This window comes from Sorex fumeus, unplaced genomic scaffold (assembly GCF_029834395.1).
Source record: "Sorex fumeus unplaced genomic scaffold, SorFum_2.1 ptg000001l, whole genome shotgun sequence".
NCBI lineage: Eukaryota > Metazoa > Chordata > Mammalia > Eulipotyphla > Soricidae > Sorex > Sorex fumeus.
In genome coordinates, this window is record NW_026606058.1 from 265,052 (window position 1) to 281,825 (window position 16,774).

Consider the following 16,774-nt stretch of genomic DNA (forward strand, 5'->3'; position numbering starts at 1 on the left):
CTAGGCCATCACTAAGTCACAGCCACAAGCAGGGCACGGAGCACTTTCAGTAGGAATTTTTGTAGCAGCATAACAAATAGTGGAGCAAAGAGAAGGGCACGAGAATGGAGCTTCTTGATTGGTTGCCTATGACCATACACTGATGGACACTGAGGCGGAAAGGGTACGGCATGGGACATAGCAGGGCCTGTAGCGGGGAATCTGTGGTGGGCACATTCAGTTTTAGAGCCCAAAGAGAAACTGAGGGGAATCTCTGTGGTGAATGCATTCGCTTTAGGCCACCTTGAGACGTTTCTGGATTCACTGATTGTTGCCATGGCCCTGCTCCCCTCCCCCACGACCCTCGGGCTTCCTCCCCAGCACTCTGGCTGTGAAAATCAGCAAAATGATGCAACTAAGTGGGACCACACTGAGGAGGGAGCGACACGGTGCCTGCAGGGCCCATGTCCACCTCGACAGCCAGCCCGAACCCTCAAACACCAGGCTTGGCCTTGGTCAGAGAACTGACGCTCCTGACGGCCACCTGCAGTGGGACCTCAGAGCTGCCAGGTCTGGTCTGTCTGCCAGCTGCCAAGAGGGGACAGAAGGTGCTGGCGTCCTTCCCCCCAGGGAAGGACTGTCTGCACATGACCCCCTGCAACATCCAGTCAGGAGCGGGGGCCCCAGTCCTGGTCTTCCCAGCGGCTGCAGGCCTCAGACAGGCGGGAGAGCAGGGCCACTCTGCTGGGAAGGAGGGAGCAGGCTTCAGGACAACCAATTAAAGCTAATTTGATCTATGGAAATATTTGATTACGGCGATGCAATTTATTATGCAAAGCTGCCCTTTCTGACAGATGGAAGTGGCTTTGATGAGTGGGACGCAGCAGAAGGGTTTCAGCGGGCAAACCCCAGCTGGGGGCCTGCCACGTGCTCTTCTGCAAGTAGGCTCAGGCCCCAGGTCATGCTCTGGGTCTTGTGGCCCTCTCAGTGTCTGGCACGACCTTGAGCACTGTGGTGTGACCTTAAGCAAACCCTCCTGGCTTCCCTGGCTGCCCTGCGGCTTCATTCTATCAACTATGTGACAGTCACGTTGACCTTCACTCCACGCCCTTCTAGTTCTCTGAGCCTGAGACCAGACCCCTGCGAAGGACCGCCACCTTTTGGTGGCATTTCTGTTCTGGGGGACTTTTCATTTCTCTTCTCAACTGCGAGGTTTGGGTGGTTAGTGGTGAGGCCCCCCTGGGCGGCCCCCTGATATGGAGCTGCCTCTTGCTGTGAGCTCTGGGCACACCTAAGTTCCCCTGTGTCCTCTGCCCATATTCTTTTGTCTGGGTCCTCTGCCACTGAGAGTGGGGCTGGAAGAGTTACACGGTCATTTCAGAACACACGAGACAGTAGGAGACTGATGGGTGCTCTGAGTCTTTCTCCTTCACAATCCCCATATGAACATGTGTGCGACTGTGGTTGCGTGCTTATGTGTATGTGCATGTATGTTGGGGGTGGGTGCATGCTGGTGTGCGTAAGAGTATGCATATGGGAATGTGTGCATGTTTGTGTTTACACGTGAGAGGGTATATATGTGTGTGTGTGTGTCCTATGTGAGAGAGTGTGTGCAAATATGTGTGTGTTTGTGTGCGTGCGTGCGTACATGTGTTCACAGGTGCATGTTTGTGTGTGTACATGAGTGCTGTGTGTATTGGGCATATTTGCATGCGTGTGTGTGATGTGTGTGTATGTATGCTTGCATGTGTGTGTCTGGCAGGTCAGGGGGTCTGAGCAGGGAGTGACTTGTGGTCCATCACATGGATTGCGTTGACCTGATTCCCATCTGTCCTCACCTGGACATGCTTGGTGCTTGGGGTGTCTGGGGAAGAAGTCGGGCTAACATAAGACAGCTGGAGGGAAGTGGGGGGCAGCCGAAGACCTCCAGGACCAGCCACCACCATGCTGAGACCACTCTCCGCACACCTGAAGGTACCGGCAGAGGGACAAAGCCACGTGGGTTCCGGGGCTGAGATCTCCAAGCCTACTCGGATTGGAGTAGAGCATCCTCCACCCAGATCCTCCAAATTCCAGTAGGCGGGGATCACACCCACCAACTGGCACCCTGGTGCCGTGTAATCCCATCAGCGGCCAAGACTCTGAGACTATAAAAACCAGCTCCTGGCATTCGCGGCCGCACGACATCTTATTACGACATCTCATTCCTACTTTGACACACTGGCCGGCTACCGAATGTAGCCTGCCCACATGGCAGAGTCTGGCAAACTCCCTGTGTCGTACCCAATATGCCAATACCAGTAACAATGATGGGTCTCATTCTCCTAAAGAACCTTGAATATAATCTCAGGGCTAGGATGAAGGAGACGTTACTGGGGCCTGCTCGAGGCAATCGACGAATAACAGGATGATCTGTGATCTGTGATTAAAAAATGAAAAAAAAAAGTAAGGTGGCATTCATGCCCAATTCAATCAGCTAATCAGTGGCTGAATAAATAGCAGTACTCCTACATTTAAAAAAAAAGTGTCTGATTTAACCAGCCTTCTGGAACCTTCTCTGACAGTCAAATGGCCAATGGAAGGAGCAAAGCCTTGAAATGATAAGGACAACCACCTGAACACAGACGCTTGTTTCCTACTCTTCTGTTGGTTCCTTCCCCTCACAACTGTGGTCAGCTTGGTTCACTGTTAAGTGCAGGCAATATGCCATCAGACCCTAACACAGGGGTCAGGTGAATGTGAGAGGATGGCACAGGGAAATAGAGAGCTATCCTCCTGTCCACTGGGCAGAACTGGCCACCTGGTGGTGACTCGTGCCCTTGGGTTTGAGTTGGGACCCCCTCTGGGCTGACCCTGCCTGGCCACAGTTGAGCGTTTGCTTTGTATTCTCTCAGGTGTATGCTGCTTTAAGCAGAGGTGGGGATGGAGCTGTGTGTATATGTGTGTATGTGAGTGCGTAATTGTGTGATTGTAATTGAGTATGCATGAGTATGTGAGAATGTGTGTGAGTGTGTAAGAGTGTATGTTAGAGAGCGTGTTGTATGTGTGAGAGTGTGTTTGAGAGTGTGTGAGTGTATGAGGTGTGAGTGTGTATGTGAGAGTGTGTGTATATGTGAGAGTGTGTGAGGGTACATGAGTGTGTAAGTGATTGTGTGTGTGAAAGTATGTGAGTGTGTGAGTGCATGAGTATGTATGGGTATGTGAGTCGGTGTGAAGGTGTGAGAATGTGTGTGAGAGTGTGTGAGAGTGTGTGTGTGAGTATGTGAGAGCGTGTGAGTGTATCAGAGCATGTGAGTATGTTTGTGTTGTGGGGGTTTGTGTGGGTCATGCTGATCCATGGTGGTAAATTCAGTGCAAAGTGGTGGCGGCTTTTGTGCACACTGCCAATGCCCCCCAGATTCCCTTCATGTGGGACCCTAGCAGCCATGAGCTCACGTGGGGATCAGGCCACTCTTCTCTGGGGACCCACCTGAGTGTGTGTCGAGAAGCTGGTCCCTGGGAAGGAAGCGTGTGACAGGGAGGAGGGGCACCGGCCGGCTTGGGGACCAGCTTCAATCACAGGGACTTAATTGTTTTCCTTTATCTGTGAATGTTGATGCTTATTATTCGCCTTGTTATCTGATGGTTATTTAATCTAGAGCCTGTAATTACTTCCCGTCTGTCTCTCACTCCCACGGCCACTCTGGTGCCCCTTATGCAGGCACCAGCCCATCCACGTTCTATAAGGGAGACACCAGGGCTTGGATGGGGCTATGACCTGTGTCTTGGTGGTGCCCATACGCCACTTCCATAGGGTCTGTCACAGGGAGTGTCAGGGACCAAGGGTGAGCCCCATCTCCTCAGGATGGGCTCAGGGAGTGTCAGGGACCAAGGGTGAGCCCCATCTCCTCAGGATGGACACAGGGATTGTCAGGGACCAAGGGTGAACCCCGTCTCCTCAGGAGAGACATAGGGAGGGTCGGGGACCACGGGTGAACCCCATCTCCTCAGCATGAACCCAAGAAGTGTCGGGGACCAAAGGTGAAGCCCATCTCTCCAGGATGGGCACAGGGAGTGTCAGGGACCAAGGGTGAACCCTGAGTCTTTCAGACCACACTTTCCCCAGCTGTACTGAGACCCAAGGCAACCCAGGGACTGTGACTTCTGTTTGAACTTGTTTTCCACCCAGGGGTCCTGGTGCAAAGGGCCCTGGGGACAGACTTTTTAGGTACCTTATCTGTGTCTGCGGTCAAGAACCCTGGGGGGGGGGGCAGGTGGCCTGTCACACAGCAGGACGGTGACAGAGTAGCAGATCCAGCCCTGAGAGAGGTCTCAGAAGGTTGAGAATAAGTCCCTTCACCAGCTGCCAGCGATCATTCCATGAAACTCCTGATGGCTTGGCAGGGTCAGCACTGAACAAGAGGGTCAGGGGCCATCAGAGACATGGGGGAAGGGCTGGGTGGACAGGACGAGGGTGATGGGCAGTGGAGGGAGAGATTGGACAGGGGGTGCCGGGGAGTGGATTCCTCCTGGGTTCTCCGTTGGCCTCCAGCCCTGCCCTGCATCCCCTTACCCATCCCAGCCCTGTCCCTCCCACAGACACCCCCCTCCATCCTAGCTGGCTTTCCCTGAGGGCCACCTCTGGGTCACAAACATGCCCTTAGGAGCACTCACCATTCAGTCAAGGACTGGACTCTGCATTCTGGTCCAGTGACCAGCTCTGAGTTACAGAGCCCCAAGTGAGAGACCCTGGCCGTGTGCTTTATTTAGTTTAATGCTTTCAGTTTTTGTCCCTTTTCTGTTCATCCGTTCACTAGTCCATGGACATTTACATCGTTTCTGATTTTTCCGCTATAACTAATTTTCTCTAAACACAAAAGTACATATTTTTGTATGGAGATGGATTTCTATTTCTCTTGGGCATCTATTTCTACATTATTTATCCATCTACCCATCAATCTCTCTACCTACCTTCCAATTTATCTATCAGTTTCCAAATGTCTATCTGGTCACTCATCCAGGTGTCATCTGACCTGTCCATCACCTACCTAGAAGCATTCGTGTGTACCCAAATATGAGTGGAATTTCTGGATCACGTGGCAGCTGTTTCACATTTTGAGGAACCACCGAACTATTTTCTAGAGCTCTGCATCCTTTTACTTTCCCAGTAGCAATGTATGAGGATTTATATCTTTCTGATTTGTTGTTGTCAGCTCTTAAATTATTAAATATTTAAATCTATTTAAATTTTTAAAAAAATTCATTTTAATTAGAAAAAAGCCAGAGCTGCTGATACATTCTAGAATTAAAATTGATTAGGTTACAAAGCTCCAACATTAAAATAGATAAATACGAAAGATCAATTTATGTGAAAACTGTTACATCTAATCCTGGGATGCTAAGTCCTTATCTAAGAATTTACTAAGCTGTTGTTGCTAGTTGAGCCATATGTTATTGCTTTTGTTTGTTGAGTTGGCTTTTATGTTACTTTCCCATCTAATTTGGTGTGCTCCTGCAGGAGTTTCAGTATCTAGGAATTAAGAGGTGAGACTTCAGGATCCATGGTCTGGGCCAATGTAGGCAGCTGTGGGATGTGGGCGTGGCTGCTGGGGCTTCAGGAAGAATGGTGGGGTCAGGCTGCCCACCCAGACTCTGAGAAGACACCAGAGTTCTCAGCCCGGGCACTGGGTACCTGAAATTATTCTCCTTTTGGCATCTCTGCACAAAGTATTCATGCAGCTGTGGAGCTAAGCCCCAGACATGGCTACAGTGGTGGGGTGTGGGTACTGTGTCAGCTGGAGGGTACTGGGCCTGCCGCCTCCACCTCCTGAGTTTCCACCCTGGAGTTTTCAGCTGTGGGGATGAGCGAGTCCATGAATTCTAGCTCCTGGGAGATTTAGTCAGGAATCGGCAGAGCAGTGCCTTACATTTCTTCATCTATGACAACAGCATTCTTTTCTTATTTGTTTGTTTTTGGGGTCACCTCTGGTGATGCTTAGGGGTCACTCCTGGATCTGAACTCAGGAATTACTCCTGGAGGTGCTAGGGGGACCCTATGGGAGGCCTGGGATCGAACCCATGTCTACTGCATGCAAGGCATATAGCCTACTTGCTGCACTATTATTCCAGCCCTGACAATGGCATTTTTAAGTGGTTCTGGCATGGTATGTCACTGTAGTTTAGATTTGTCGTCATGCAAAATTGCCAATGGTGCCAAGAATCTTTTTATGTGCTGTCTGCTTTGGATAAACGTCCATCTGGGTGCTTTGCTCATGTTAACTTTTTAAAATAATAACTGTTTATATATTACCACATTTTTATATAATCTGGAAAAAAGTACATTATGGATTATGTATGAATTACAAATATTTCCTCCCTATATTATATATATGTTGTTTTTCACTTTCATTATAGTTTCCTTTGAAGTATAGTAATGACAGCTTGATGAAGTTTAATGTATCATTTTCCCCCCCTTTGGTTACTTGTGTTTTGTGGTCTTATCTAAGAAACTGTCTCACAATACAAGGTGGTGACAGGATTAAAAACAAAGTTTATTTCTAAGAATTTTCTCATTTGAACTCTTTTATTTCAAACTTTCCCTCATTTTGCGTTGCTTTTGTATATTTTTTTAGGTAGAGAGTTCAACTTCATTCCTTTCTGTATGGATATCCAATTGTAAAAGATGTCAGACATTTATTACAAGCATTATTCTTTCCACCCTGAATTATATTGTACTATTGTTGAGAATCTAACTGACCACAAATGAAAGGAATTCTATCTAGACCCTCATTTCTATTACATTGATGTATCTTACTGTCCTTAAGCTGATATGGTATGTCCTTGATCTCTTTTGTTTATAATAAATTCTCAGATCTATGAACATGGAGTCCTGTTCATTTTACCTTTCATTACTTTCAACCATTTTCAGAGTCTTGTACTTCTTTTGTGAAAGGCATTCCTAGGTATTTTATTCTTTTTTGATGCTTTGGGAATAAAATTATTTTCTTAAACCTTGGAGAATCTTGGGGCTGGAGCGTTAGCACAACGGGTAGGGCGTTTGCCTTGCACGCGGCTCACCCGGATTCGATTCCCAGCATCCCATATGGTCCCCTGAGCACCGCCAGGAGTAATTTCTGAGTGCATGAGCCAGGAGTAACCCCTGTGCAAAGCCAGGTGTGACCCAAAAAGCAAAAAAAAAAAAAAACAAAAAAAACCCAAAAAAAACAAAAACCTTGGAGAATATTAATTTTATCCTAGTAGAATTGATTATGATATATTGATCTTTCATCCTTCAACCTTATTTAACCATTTTAAGTTATAAATTTTAGAGGATTGATTGGTGTTTTCTATTTATGAGGTCATGTATGTTGTAAATAGAGATAGTTTTAGTTCTTCTGTTTTAATCAATATCCCTGTTATTCACTATTCTGTCCCTTCTCTAGTTGCCGTGTTTGGGACTGCTTATGGCAGCGTTGACTCCATAGCACAGCTGTTCCTTCTCCACACATCCAGCTGCTACCCATGGATGAAGCCAACAACCCAGGTGATGAAAATATAGCTCTGAGAAAGAGGAAAGCTTCTGTCTCTGCTGCACCCCCTGCTCAGGTAGTCGAACAGTACAAGAAAACATACAAGGAGGAAAAACTAGAGATAAAGGAATAAACATAGCATGAAACCAAGGGAGGGATCCTCCCTGGAGCCCCAGGGTAAGGGGAGAGGACAAGACAAGTGCACTATGATGGATGGTGTTGACATTGACTGGGGTGAAACTAGGGGACGTGAGAGGGACAGCATCTGGAACCCAGAAGCATCTGGAACCCAGAGCAGACAGAAACATGGGCCAGCCTGGCAGATGCTGAGCCAGAGCTGGGTGAACCGCTGGGAACTGAGAAACGGCTGGCAGTGTTCAGGGCTGCGATCTGTGCTGTGGACTGTGTGGACCAACCCACTGGCATTCCCTTCTAAGAGAAGGTTTCTTGCTGTGTCTCTGTCCTACTGAGAAGCAGAAACACAGCAGGAGGAGTCCAGCAGGCAAAAAATAATGGGGGTGGAGGATGAGGGGGCAGAGGCAGGTTGGAGCTGGGAGGGGTAGGGCTAGGTGACCACAGGAAGTGTTGAGTTGGGTTTTACCCAATTTATAAAAAAAACCGAATCATTGTTGGTGTGCAGCTAAAGCAGTATCTTAACCTAAAAATGTAAGAATCAGATTTGATATGAAGATATGTGAGTTCAAAGTGTGGGTGTACAATGCATGCGTGCAGTGGCCAAGAACTGCCTCCCCAGTCCTCCCCAGCAGAGGAACAAAGAGACAGGGGACCACAGGCTGATGGTCAAAACGGCTCATTGAATGCAGAACTGTAAGCGTGTTTATAGAACATCGGAGGGACTGGAGGTATAGGACTACGTGGGTGTGCTTGATCATTTACAGAGGTTAAACGTTTTGGTGAAGGCAATTCTCTTGGGGAGATTAGCTCAAGGAGACGCTCTGTCTCTAAGGGACATCTAAACTGCTTTTCTCTTTCTTTTTGATTATACATATTAAACAATTACGTTTACTTCTTATTAATGGTAAAGGTAAAGGTAAAGGCCCTCCCGTTGATCGTCGATTTGCTCGAGCGGGCCCAGTAACGTCTCCATTGGAGACTTTGTTGTTACTGTGTCTGGCATATCCAATACTCTCGGTAGCTTGCCGGGCTCTCCGAGAGGGGCGGAGGAATCGAACTCGGGTCGGCCATGTTGGCCGCTTGTAAGGCGAACGCCCTACCCGCTGTGCTATCGCTCCAGCTTCTTATTAATATTTGCAGTTATTTGAATAAACACAGTAAGAGATAAAGGTTTCAAGGCTTAGCTCTCTGGGCTCTGAGGACTAGCAAGTCTTTTACCAAAAATCCTAGACTAAGTCCTCAGGCCAGTTCAACTTGTCCTTCCTCATGGGGGTGGGGTCCTGTCTCTTCATAACAGCTTGTATCAAGACCATGCTTTTGTGCTTTCTAGACTGTCCCATTTTGATGCCGGGGGAGCTTTGCTGCTTGCCCTGGGTCCATCCAAAGCCCATAGTGGGAACACTGCCCCCCTTTTGGGGTGTTAGGAACTATAGCAACTGAAGCCTGAGTCAAGTCATTATGATGGATGCCCAGGAGTAGATATATTTCAAAGTCAATCAACTTTCAAATATTAGGAGCAGAGCATTTATAGTCTTTCTGTGTTTAAACAAAGGACATTACTCTATAGTAAAATATGAAAAGGCTATGGGGGAAATAGAATAGCAAGTAATGCACTATAATACAAAGTCCAGAGTTACCAGAAAATTTGACTTATAATTAACCTCCCTAACTTGGGGACTTGTGACCAACACAAAGGAAAGGTTAAACTCGGGGGATTGGGGATGAGCATAGTAAGAGCAATGTAAGCTTCTCTGGGGGTGAGGAAAAGGGACAATTCTCAGGTAAAGCCTAGAGCACTTAGGGTTAATATCCAACAAGGAGGAAGAGAAGGATAATAGTTGATGTAATGTTTTCATAAGGCCAATGACAGTAAGAACGGTCACTTCTGTAGGGTCAAAGAAAATGTTACTAAGGCACAGTTGCAAAACAGGAGAAACTGTCAAGTCTTTCAAAGCAAGTTCCCCAAATTGAAGACAATAATAGAGTAAGAATGATGAGCATAAAACAGGAATTATGAACCGTTCAGAAAAGAGGCAAAGCAACTGAAAAAGGAACAGATTGATTTGAAAAAGGAAGGAACAGAGAGCAAATGCAGCCCATGGACTGAAGCAATAGACTCTCTCCCTCAATTCACAAAACAGACAAAAATTTCCCAGATTGTAGATTTCACATGTGGAAAGTGAAACAATAAAACTTCCGTGTGTGTGTGTGTGTGTGTGTGTGTGTGTGCACGCCCGCGCGCATGTGCACGTGAATGCATGCCCTTGTGTGTACTTAACAGGAGAAGAACTTCGTGAATTGGGTGGGGAGGTGGGGTGCATGGGCCCCAGAATGACAGCAAATGAAGATTTTATCTGCTGAAAGGAGAAACCAGTGTCAGAGTTAGTCTCACCAGGTTATTGGAGAAGAGATTTATTTACATTACTGACATGAGACAAGAGGATCTTTCCACTCTGTCTAGAAGACTTTGACTTTTTTGTTGTTGCTGTTGTTACACTGGCGGTGCTCAGGATTTGCTCCTGGCTTTGTGCTCAGGGATCACTCTTGGTGGTGCTCAGGGAACCATGTGGGATGCTGGGGTTGGATCCAGGTCGGCCACATGCAAGGCACATGCCCTACCCTCTGTAGTGTCACTCTGGTTCTCAGAGGACTTTTAAATCAATAGATGAGAGAAAATGGCAGAATACTCGAATAGGCATTTCATAAAACAGGATATGCAAATAAACAACACATAATTGTCAAAGGTGCTCAACCAGTTGATAAGGAAATGGTTCATATATTTTGTAGGAGCTGGGATTTGAACCCACGTCCTCGCACATGCAAAGTGTTTTCCTTGCTGACCCAAATCTCAAGCCCTTCAGAAGGTGTGTGTATGTGTGTGTGTGTGTGTGTGTATACATATATATATATATCATCAATGTGAGATATACAGTTACAAATTTGTTCATGATTGGATTTCAGCTATACAGTGTTTCATCACCCATCTCTTCACCAGTGAGTGTACATTTCCCATCACCGATGTCCCCAGTTTTCCTCCCGTCCCCTTTCCCACAGAATGTCTCTATCGCAGGCACTTTTCTTCTCTGTTTCTGTCTCTCATTCTCTTTTTCTCCCTTTGGGAATTATGGTTTGCAATGTAGGGACTGAAAGGTAATCATGTTTGTCCCTTTATCTACTTCCGCACTCAGTTCTTGTCCAGAGTGATCATTTCCAACTATCTTCGGCATGGTGGTCCCTTTTCATCCTAGCTGCCCCCCCCCCCCCCCCACTTGAGGCCGGCTTTCAACAACGCTGGATTTTCAAGTATTGGAGAATCTGTGAGTATTGGAAACTTAGTTCTTGAGAGTCAGCAGGGGGACCGGCAAATCTGTTTGAATAATGGGTCACTGTTATCTACTCAAGGGGGCATGTGCCATGGAGACAGGAAATTCCCTGGTTTGGATCAGACCTGTCAGAAACACACAAAGCCACAACCCTAGCGAGATGGAATGTGCAGCAGTTCACGAAGAGAGAAAAGAGAAACCACTCAAATTCCAACTCCAGAAGAAAGAAATTTACAGAGAAATTCACAGGGAACAGTCTATAGCAGTGAAAGAACCTGCAGAAGAGCCTGTGACCCTCGCCCAAGGTCAGAAATGCGCCCAGTCATCCCTGCAGCAGAGAGCAGGGCACGAACGAGGAAGGACAGAGGATTTTCCTCATTCTCATGCTGGTGGTGATGGGTACATGGATATATGTTTGTTCTGTAAAACTTGTCAGGGAATACTTTGCATATTTGATTTATCTATTTTAATCTGGGGTGCTTTGAGATCTGGGCGCTCCTTCTGGCAGTTCTTGGCCAATCAGGCCACTGGCTCTGTTCGTGGGCCAAAGGATGTGGTGTTACCTGAGGTGTCGGGGCAGGGGAGGGGTCCCCAAGGCCACCACAGCAATGCTCAGGAGTCTCTGGGCACACTCTTAGTGGCCCATCTGTCTATCAATGAGGTGTCTGACATCTCCCGGGGACCTCCACAAGCAAGTCCTGTGCTCTAACCCCTGAACGATCTCTCTGGGTCTGGCTCTGCATATGTCGATGTTACTCATCAATTTAAAAGATTATGTAAAAGTCATGAATATTAAACTGTGCCTATATTTCTATAAAATTTATATGACCATATTCCATATTATCCAGCGATCAAGCAGAATATATTAGTTAGAAGAACGTCATGAAAAATGTTCTTACTCTTGATTTGTTTTCCTTTTCAAGCACAACTGCACTTACTTGAAATTAGATTCTCCTGACACTCTGATTATCTACTGTTCAGTGTAGACTAGCAAATGAGGACCAGGCTGCACTTAGAAAAACAAACCCAACAGCTCTATTAGGATTCTATTATCAGCCCTCATTAGAATTTAAGTATGTATTAGTCAGGTATCCATTTAGAAAGCTTTTAGATGAAAATTTCAAGGTGTTAATTGATCCCTCTGGGCCATTTGAAGTTCTTTTCCTTTTGTAGTTTCTTTGAAGCTTTGATTGGTTTCACCAAAGAGGGACCATTGATGGAAGTCAACTCCCTGATCTAATTGTGTGTGTGCATGAAAGATTTTCGGGAGTGCTCCAACTCCAAATGAGATTGGCCCACATCGCACGGACTTTACAACATTTCTTTCTAATATTTAGAAACTTCCCTTACTCTGCAAAAATATTTCCTCATCTCTGGGTTCAAGTGGTCCCTGGATCAGACATTCACGGAGGTCTTAGGCAAACTTGGATGTTGGAACTCCATGCAGAAGTGACAGGGTTTTTATAATTTACTCGCATCTGCTTCAGGGGGGAGGCAAGACCCACTCTTGTGCTGACACCACATCTAAGAAGTGTCAGAAGTGACAAGGGTTGCACTTCCCAAGGTGTTGTTCCCAAAAACTCAAGGTGTCCTGTCTCAAGAGTGAGATAGAGTCATTACACATATTCAGTTATTCTGGTCCCATCTCAGGAGGAAGACAGAGGCATCACAGTCAATTCTCACAAATACTCGCTATGTCCTTGTATTAGTCAAGACTTTGCCAGAAGCTGGGGAAAACTGTGGGACAGGAAAGAAAAAAAGAAAAGAAGATTCTTTATTTTTCCCTGTTAGAGAAAGTTGTCTCTCCCTGACTTGGCAGTTCTAGAAGGTTGAAATCAACTGGACAATGGAGAGTCCGCCATCATCTGTTGGGTCTGCTGAGGAAGCATGAAGGTGAAGCCTGCTACACCCCTCTCAGCCGGGAGGAGGACGGGTGGGCAGTTTGGGAGAGGAGATTCAAATCACCTTTGGTTTTGATGTCCTCCCAAACACACACAGATTTGACTCAATTCATTTTGTAAGATCAAGGAATTACTTTGAAGTTAAGAACTTTTTGTTTTATCTGTTATCTAGGTCCATTAGAAAGTACCCTCTGTTAGCTAACTTACAATGCTATAAATTAATTAGATATCTACTTTTCTAATGACAATTACACATTTTTCCTGTGCAGCCAAGGCACCACACGCACCAGTAACAGGTAGCATACTATGCACCCACACAGAGGGGATTTGCTAGGGTGAGGGTTGTCATTCAAAGGCATCTGGGATTGGTCTCCTTGCATGGGCCCTTCAGTGTGGCTCTGAATCTCTCCTTTGCTAATTGCTAGCTTTGCAATTAACACAGCAGAAATCATGTTGGTTGACATACCAGAATGAACAAATCTTATCCATGAAATGAGTTCACAGCCACTCAGGGGAGCCAGACAAGGGAACATTTGACTGGAGCCGTGCCAAGGGCCAGTCCCTCTGAATGACACAATTTAGGTGCCAGCTGGTTCATCTCCCTCTGGGTATCAGCAGCTTGAAATCACCTGCTTTCATTAGGATGTGGCTGGAAAGATGGGGCCTACACTGCTAGGGGCACCCCTGCAGCTTGGAAATGTGCTCGGCCACATCAGAGCTGCTCCTGCTGTTGTTAAGGTGGAAGTGAAGACGGGACAGATCATCTAGACCATCCAATTGGTCATTTTAAATCTTGTCTACTTGGGGGTTGTGTAATCTTCTGGGCAGCTCTCCCTCTCACCTGGGTTCAGTGGACTCGGGCTGCTTCCCCCAACCCTGGCGGCTCATGCCATAAGCAGACAAAGGAGGAAATGAAGGCCAGGCTGGTTGGTGATCAGTTGCCATTTATTCCGTTCTCCCAGTGCGCCTGTTCCAATCTCTCTAAACCCCTCGTTCTGGTCTCACACTGCCCCTCAGTCCCTTCTCCTCCTGCCTATTCTGCTCATCTCTCTTCACTCCCTCTTGCAGCCTAGTCTCTCGTCTCCACTCACCTGCTCCTGCATTCTATTCTTCCCCTACATTCTTCCCCCCATCCCCCTTGCTAGTCTCTCCGCACTCCATCTTGCTGCCCTGCTCTCTCTCTCTCTCTCTCTCTCTCTCTCTCTCTCTCTCTCTCTCTCTCTCTCTCTCCCCAACTCTCCAGCATTGGGGATAGCAGAATCAACATATCAAAGGCCCTTCCTGATGGCCCATCAGGCTCAAAGGCAGAAATATCACCTAGGGATGTTCCTCCTCTTCTTAGTCCAATAAAGTTAATAAAAGTAAAGGCCCTCCCATTGTTCATCGATTTGCTCGAGCGGGCCCAGTAACGTCTCCATTGGAGACTTTGTTGTTACTGTGTTTGGCATATCGAATACATCACGGGTGGCTTGCCAGGCTCTGCTGTGCAGGCGAGATACTCTCGGTAGCTTGCCGGGCTCTCCGAGAGGGGCGGAGGAATCGAACTCGGGTCGGCCATGTTGGCTGCGTGCAAGGCAAACGCCCTACCGCTGTGCTATCGCTCTTAGTCCAATAACTTAATTAATATCTTAATTCTACTTCTTAATATTCGTTATTTTGTATGGACACAGTAAGAGATACATTGAGCTTATAGAGTGGCTCTCCTGGGGACATCTCAGCACAGACTCAGACTACAATGCTCAGGCAGGATTAATCATTCCTAACCCTTGCAGGGTCCAAATCTAGTTATTGCTTTTCGACTCATGACAGCATTTGTCCATGACCAAGCTCTTAACTTATAGTTAAGCATTATGGCACTTTGGCCAGGCCCATTTTGATGCCAGGGTAGTACATAACTCACAGTTTGCTCTGGGTCCATACAGTCCCTCATCGGGACCCTGCTTTTGGGGTGCTAGGAAGTAAGGGCAACTGAGATTTAAGTTGAGAGAACAGATGCCCAGGGTGAATATCATTTAGAGCAAATTAACCCCCAAGTTACAAAAGCATAGCATTAACTATCTTCCTGTGTCTATACAAAAAAGACATTGCTCTGAATTAACTATGCAAAGCAATTGAGGAGACGAGAAAAACAATATTTACAAGTCAAAAGAGCACAAAGAAAGAAGTTACAAATAAACCCAGAGGAATGGGAGCACTGTGGTAGGAGTAACCCAATAAACCTAACCTCCCTTGGACAAACGAATGTTATCCTACAGGGTGTAACCAACCAAGTAGTAGAAATAGTGGGGATACATGCATGTGAAAACAGGTCACACTTAGGGGGCATTTAGCTCTGAAGACAGCAATTGGGCAGAAACTATGATGATAGCACTGATCAATGATCAGCAACCAGTCAGCAACAGGAGAGTGGGGATCAGAGGCAACCAGTCCGAACCATGGAGCCTTAGAGAGGCAGAGCAGCACCGGCACAGCTGCCAACAGTGAGAAGTGACCTGCCACCCACTGACTGTGAGGGGCTGTTGGAGTCGCTGTCCTGTCCTGGACTTGTGCAGCTGCTACAGCCCTCAGAGATGGACTGACATGAGCTCTGGAGTCAACACAGAGTTCCAGCTGGAATAGTTGGTGGTCGGCATGCAGAGCTTACACACCCGCCACAAGGACCCAGCTGTCAGCCAGTCTTCCATCACACTCATCCCAGAATTGACATCGTGGATTTTACCAATCAACTTGAGTGTTTTTATACTGGATTTGTGTTTAATAATGCTGTGTGTATGAATTAGAAAAAAACATACTCATTAATTCTAATTAATGGGCTGGAGCGATAGCACAGCGGGTAGGGCGTTTGCCTTACAAGTGGCCAACATGGCCGACCCGAGTTCGATTCCTCCGCCCCTCTCGGAGAGCCCGGCAAGCTACCGAGAGTATTCGATATGCCAGACACAGTAACAACATAGTCTCCAATGGAGACGTTACTGGGCCCGCTCGAGCAAATCAACGATCAACGGGAGGGCCTTTAGCTTTACCTTTTACCTTTATTAATTCTAAAATGTTTTATGTGTATTTTCGGGTTCTGTGCTGCTCATAGATAAAAATACATGCCCCTCTCCCAGTTTCCATGTGTTTTCTTTGTCTTCTTTGTGATATAGGAAAGAACCTCGAGGACAAGACTGGACAACAGCATTATAGTCGGCGTCCTTTCTTGTTCTTCCAAAGACTTACTGTCAAATATTAGTGTGGGGAATTGCAGCGGCAAGAATGGTACTCTCCAATGATTCAACATCACAGATACGATTTATAAGATCCCTTCAGTTGCTAATGTTTGTTCATCTATTGAATGATCTTATGGTTGTTTTCTACCTTTGGCAATTTTGGGTAAAATTTGTGTTTCCCACATATATTTGTGTGGACATGGTTTCAACGCATTTGGATAAATACAAAGAGTGTGATTGTTGGATCATGTGGTTAACTTTTTAGTGTGTATGTAGGAGGGGTGGGGGGGGCACAAGAAATCATCTGGTATTCCTCTGGGTTCTTCAGAGGTTGAAAAAATAATCATCAGACAGATCAATAAGAAAAAAGAAAGGAGAAATTTGTTAATGCCATGTTTATCCCCCATTACAGGGGAGAAATCCACAAAGCTGAGACTCACCCAGCAGATATGGAAGCTGTCAGTGAGCCTTGCTAGGAAGGTGGGAGGAGAATGGGGAGGTCGGGGCACAGTGAAGGGGCAAGGATGTCTCAGGTCAGGCTGGAGGTCAGGGCACAGTGAAAGGGCAGGAATGTCTGAAGTTGGGTCAGGTGTCAGGGCCTTGGGGAGGTGCATTCTTCCAAAGGTGTTCTCTGCCTCTCAGGGAGTTTCTCTCCAATCACAAAAGTCACATCTGGGGAGAGCAATGTTTGTTCCTCTGTCTAAGAAACCGCAAACTTT